This window comes from Oncorhynchus tshawytscha, linkage group LG05, assembly GCF_018296145.1.
Source record: "Oncorhynchus tshawytscha isolate Ot180627B linkage group LG05, Otsh_v2.0, whole genome shotgun sequence".
Taxonomy (NCBI): Eukaryota; Metazoa; Chordata; class Actinopteri; order Salmoniformes; family Salmonidae; genus Oncorhynchus; species Oncorhynchus tshawytscha.
Window position 1 is genome coordinate 35,496,461 of NC_056433.1, and position 6,778 is coordinate 35,503,238.

Here is a 6,778-nt window from a genome sequence, read left to right on the forward strand (position 1 = left end):
GGCAATACTATAGTGCCTATAAGAACATCCAATAGTCAAAAGGTATATGAAATACAAATGGCATAGAGAGAAATATTCCTATAATACCTATAATAACTACAGCCTAAAACCTCTTAACTGGGAATATTGAAGATACATGTTAAAAGGAACCACCAGCTTTCAAATGTTCTCATGTTCTTAGCTTTTTTACATGGCACATATTGCACTTTTACTTTATTGTGTTTTTGCATTATTTAAACCAAATTGAACATGTTTCACTATTTATTTGAGACTAAATTGATTTTTATTTATATATTATATTAAGTTAAAATAAAAGTGTTCATTCAGTATTGTTGTAATTGTCATTATTACAAATATACACTGCTCAAAAAAATAAAGGGAACAACACAATGTAACTCCAAGTCAATCACACTTCTGTAAAATCAAACTGTTCACTTAGGAAGCAACACTGATTGACAATAAATTTCACATGCTGTTGTGCAAATGGAATAGACAACAGGTGGAAATTATAGGCAATTAGCAAGACACCCCCAATAAAGGAGTGGTTCTGCAGGTGGTGACTACAGACCACTTCTCAGTTCCTATGCTTCCTGGCTGATGTTTTGGTCACTTTCGAACGCTGGCGGTGCTTTCACTCTAGTGGTAGCACTAGAGGAGGAGGCCATAGGAGGGCAACAACCCAGCAGCAGGACCGCTACCTCCGCCTTTGTGCAAGGAGGAGCAGGAGGAGCACTGCCAGAGCCCTGCAAAATGACCTCCAGCAGGCCACAAATGTGCATGTATCTGCTCAAACGGTTAGAAACAGACTCCATGAGGGTGGTATGAGGGCTCGACGTCCACAGGTGGGGGTTGTGCTTACAGCCCAACACCGTGCAGGACGTTTGGCATTTGCCAGAGAACACCAAGATTGGCAAATTCGCCACTGGCGCCCTGTGCTCTTCACAGATGAAAGCAGGTTCACACTGAGCACATGTGACAGTCTGGAGACGCTGTGGAGAACGTTCTGCTGCCTGCAACATCCTCCAGCATGACCGGTTTGGCGGTGGGTCAGTCATGATGTGGGGTGGCATTTCCATGTGCTCGCCAGAGGTAGCCTGACTGCCATTAGGTACCGAGATGAGATCCTCAGACCCCTTGTGAGACCATATGCTGGTGTGGTTGGCCCTGGGTTCCTCCTAATGCAAGACAATGCTAGACCTCATGTGGCTTGAGTGTGTCAGCAGTTCCTGCAAGAGGAAGGCATTGATGCTATGGACTGGCCCGCCCGTTCCCCAGACCTGAATCCAATTGAGCACATCTGGGACATCATGTCTCGCTCCATCCACCAATGCCACGTTGCACCACAGACTGTCCAGAAGTTGGCGGATGCTTTAGTCCAGGTCTGGGAGGAGATCCCTCATGAGACCATCTGCCACCTCATCAGGAGCATGCCCAGGCGTTGTAGGGAGGTCATACAGGCACGTGGAGGCCACACACACTACTGAGCCTCATTTTGACTTGTTTTAAGGACATTACATCAAAGTTGGATCAGCCTGTAGTGTGGTTTTCCACTTTAATTTTGAGTGACTCCAAATCCAGACCTCCATGGGTTGATAAATTTGATATCCATTGATAATTTGTGTGATTTTGTTGTCAGCACATTCAACTATGTAAAAAAAAGTATTTAATAAGAATATTTCATTCATTCAGATCTAGGATGTGTTATTTTAGTGTTCCCTTTATTTTTTGAGCAGTGTATACATAAAAATCGACAGATTAATCGGTATCTGCTTTATTTGCTCCTCCAGAACCTCTAGTTCTTTGGGACAGTGAGGTGGCTAGGGATTGTCAATTCAACACAGCTATTTATGGTGATAAATAGATACCATCTTTATTTCCTCACTGATATTTTGAAAACTTTTGGAACTTTGTGACAAGCACCGCCGTCCTGTGGCCAGAAGCAGACATTGTTCTACCGAAGCGAACAGTCCCTGAGTTTAAGCGACCAGTGAATTTCAGTTCTCTCTCGCTCTCTCGATGGCACACTATGGTATTTCACCCAGTAGATATGGGAATTTATCAAAATTGGCTTTGTTTTCAAATTCTTTGTGGATCTGTGTAATCTGAGGGAAATATGTCTCTAATATTGTTCTCACTCTCTCTCTCTCTCACACACACACACACACACACACACACACACACACACACACACACACACACGGCGAGAGAGGGGAAGTGTGAGGTAGTTTGCAGTAGTCTGCTACCATTTGTCAAAGAAAATACATTGACCCAATGTACAGTGCCTTGCGAAAGTATTCGGCCCCCTTGAACTTTACGACCTTTTGCCACATTTCAGGCTTCAAACATAAAGATATAAAACTGTATTGTTTTGTGAAGAATCAACAACAAGTGGGACACAATCATGAAGTGGAACGACATTTATTGGATATTTCAAACTTTTTTAACAAATCAAAAACTGAAAAATTGGGCGTGCAAAATTATTCAGCCCCCTTAAGTTAATACTTTGTAGCGCCACCTTTTGCTACAATTACAGCTGTAAGTCACTTGGGGTATGTCTCTATCAGTTTTGCACATCGAGAGACTGAAATTTTTTCCCATTCTTCCTTGCAATACAGCTCGAGCTCAGTGAGGTTGGATGGAGAGCATTTGTGAACAGCAGTTTTCAGTTCTTTCCACAGATTCTCGATTAGATTCAGGTCTGGACTTTGACTTGGCCATTCTAACACCTGGATATGTTTATTTTTGAACCATTCCATTGTAGATTTTGCTTTATGTTTTGGATCATTGTCTTGTTGGAAGACAAATCTACGTCCCAGTCTCAGGTCTTTTGCAGACTCCATCAGGTTTTCTTCCAGAATGGTCCTGTATTTGGCTCCATCCATCTTCCCATCAATTTTAACCATCTTCCCTGTCCCTGCTGAAGAAAAGCAGGCCCAAACCATGATGCTGCCACCACCATGTTTGACAGTGGGGATGATGTGTTCAGGGTGATGAGCTGTGTTGCTTTTACGCCAAACATAACGTTTTGCATTGTTGCCAAAAAGTTAAATTTTGGTTTCATCTGACCAGAGCACCTTCTTCCACATGTTTGGTGTGTCTCCCAGGTGGCTTGTGGCAAACTTTAAACGACACTTTTTATGGATATCTTTAAGAAATGGCTTTCTTCTTGCCACTCTTCCATAAAGGCCAGATTTGTGCAATATACGACTGATTGTTGTCCTATGGACAGAGTCTCCCACCTCAGCTGTAGATCTCTGCAGTTCATCCAGAGTGATCATGGGCCTCTTGGCTGCATCTCTGATCAGTCTTCTCCTTGTATGAGCTGAAAGTTTAGAGGGACGGCCAGGTCTTGGTAGATTTGCAGTGGTCTGATACTCCTTCCATTTCAATATTATCGCTTGCACAGTGCTCCTTGGGATGTTTAAAGCTTGGGAAATCTTTTTGTATCCAAATCCGGCTTTAAACTTCTTCACAACAGTATCTCGGACCTGCCTGGTGTGTTCCTTGTTCTTCATGATGCTCTCTGCACTTTTAACGGACCTCTGAGACTATCACAGTGCAGGTGCATTTATACGGAGACTTGATTACACACAGGTGGATTGTATTTATCATCATTAGTCATTTAGGTCAACATTGGATCATTCAGAGATCCTCACTGAACTTCTGGAGAGAGTTCACTGCACTGAAAGTAAAGGGGCTGAATAATTTTGCATGCCCAATCTTTCAGTTTTTGATCAGTTTTTGAGTTTGAAATATCCAATAAATGTCGTTCCACTTCATGATTGTGTCCCACTTGTTGTTGATTCTTCACAAAAAAATACAGTTTTATATCTTTATGTTTGAAGCCTGAAATGTGGCAAAAGGTCGCAAAGTTCAAGGTGGCCGAATACTTTCGCAAGGCACTGTAACTGTTGGATTTTGAAGTTACAGTAATTAGTGAACATTTACAGATATTTCACAAAATGATATATTTTTTAAAGTACAGACAAGTATACAATGCTGTAGAATGTAGATGTGGAACTAATCCCCTGTGTGAAGCTAGCCACAATATGGAGTAACCACAATTTGCGGTTCGCCTTCAACATAAGTTCCCCATTGAAACTAATCCAAACTGATACAAATTGTGGAGTAGTGCCGTAGTTAGACTAGTGCAAATAAAAGGGTAGAATGTTGTTATATAACTTCAAAATAAATACAATTAATTAATTTGACAAACAGTAAAATAACAGTTCAAATCCCATTGCTGATTTTGTATAATTGTAGAGCATTCAGGGAAAGTGGGGCAGGGCCCCACCTGTTTTGAGCTCCACTTGTTTAGCTATTTATTTTGGCATTAATTCATGTCACATATCAGTTTGTAAACATGACAAAATATATAATAGAGTTAATAAAGCCGCATACTTTTTTGCTTTCTTATGGCAGCTCCAAATTGCAGCTGTTTCAGCCTTGCTCAGTGCTTTCTGTATTGGTGGGGCAGCCAGCATAAAATACAGAGCGTAGGGGTTGGTAATGTTCTCTAGTTGCACCGTGATTGGCTCAGTGTTTTGTCACTCATGGGGACACTGCGTCCCTGCAAAATCTACAGGGAGAGCTAGAAAGTTCAAGCCCATTAGGTGCTGCCATAGATTTACTTTAGAAGTGCCCATCCAAGAAGGCTCAATGTCATTGGCTACAGATAAAATGACATCAAATCACGTTATATCTACCATAGCTTTGATTGTACTTATCATGTCATCATACTTTCAAAATCTTAGCTAACAATCTAGACAAGCAGTCATCATCATGAATCAAGTCGGCAATCTACAAGTATATCCTTTTCAATACTTGTCATATGAAGAGAAATGATGGATAAAACGTATCGGTGTTCATCGGCCATTGGACATAAACATTACACAACAAGTTTGAAATCGCAAATTCAATGATGAGTGTTCTGGAAGGAATCAGTGGCTAACCACAAGCGTTGCAAAGCAATCACTAGCCTGCTATTCAGTGGAAAGGCTGTGCGGTCCAAGTCTGGATTAAGGTTCTCTTTTCCAAGCTTAAAATTATAAACATTCACATGCAACACCATGGGCCAGAAAATGTTGAATACATTGGCCATGCTGTCAATGAGCATAACTACTGCTGCATTCAAAACAACTGGAAACTTGGAACTGGGAAATCTCAGCATTCAGTGAGATCAAGACAACTGCGAACTCTGAAAAAAATTTGCTCCCCCGGCTGGGAAAATACGTTTTTGTAACAATAACGCTAGTATTAACTCGAACCCAGCTGCAGAGAAACACAGCAAGCAGAGATAAGGGTAAATCCAGTCTTAACAGAAACAAGGAAACCGGACAAGAGCACACTAATAAAACTTGAGACCTAAGCAAAGATACAGGCCAACTGAGGAACCAAAATAACAAGGCAACCAGGTGAACAGAGAAGGTAATTAAACATAGGCATGGTAGCCTAGCGGTTAGCGCATTGGACTAGTAACCGAAAGGTTGCAAGTTCAAATCCCAGAGCTGACAAGGAACATCTCTGTTGTTCTGCCCCTGAACAGGCAGTTAACCCACTGTTCCTAGGCTGTCATTGAAAATAAGAATTTGTTCTTAACTGACTTGCCTAGTTAAATAAAGGTAAAATAGATTAATGCAATAAGTAATAATCAGAGTAACAAGAAAAACAGGCAAGGGTGCCCTCCAGTGGTAACCTAAGGAAACAACAATCAAATAACAGGAACTGTGACAGTTTTGAAATGTCATCCAAGTCGGCATCTCAGGCCTCTTTCTAGAGCTCTGACCTGAAGATCACTGAGTCATGATTCAACCTTGTTTTTTTTACAGAGTTCCCAGTTGTCTTGAAAGCACTGTAAATCCAGAGAATACCAGACTTTGATGACAAGTTTGATCACACAATTTGCCCACATGAAGGACCGCTGTGTCACCTTCCTGGTCAAGTGAGCACAGGACAAGGTGAGTCCAAAAATGTATTGTATGCTGCTGCATAAATGATGTACTATGCCAGGGAGATATGTATACTGTAGCTAAGAAAGTAATACTAAGTGTATGTTGTGTAGAAAGCTGTTAGTCGGCCATGTGCCTCACCCTAATAATTTTGTCCTTTTCCCCTCATAACTTAGACTACTGTTCTGACTTGGTGGTGCACACGTAGCCTTTTTTAGAATGTGTATGTGCACTGTACAGCTCTACCTACTGAGTGTGCACCTATGAAATGGTGTATCTGCCTACTCATTGACACCCACAGAATACAACTATGTCTAGTTTACACAATGTTGTTAACGTTGTTAATTTCACAGTGGGTTTGGAGTCCTGCAATAAGAGCTAATATGCTAATATTTGTGTAAACTCTTTGGAATTATAATCTGTGGGTGTCGCTGAGTAAAATGATACTTATAAAGTGTGCAAACATGAAATGGGGTAAGTCTGTAAAGTGATCAAGACAAGGGAGATGATTGTGGACTACAGGTAAAGGAGGACTGAGCACGCTCCCATTCTCATCGACAGGGCTGTAGTGGAGCAGGTTGAGAGCTTCAAGTTCCTTGGCGTCCACATCACCTACAGTTTCAAAGGGGGCCTTTTATTTTGAATGCGAACAGGTTTTCACACAGGTGAACTGACCCACAAAATGGGTAACTTAATTTTTTTTATTGGATCCGAAATCCATTACATGTCCAATATCCCTGTCTCCCAACCTATGTCAATGGGAATGAGACTGGGTGTACCGATATGCTGGGATTGGTTTAAAAAATAAATAAAAGAATGGCTGTCTGACC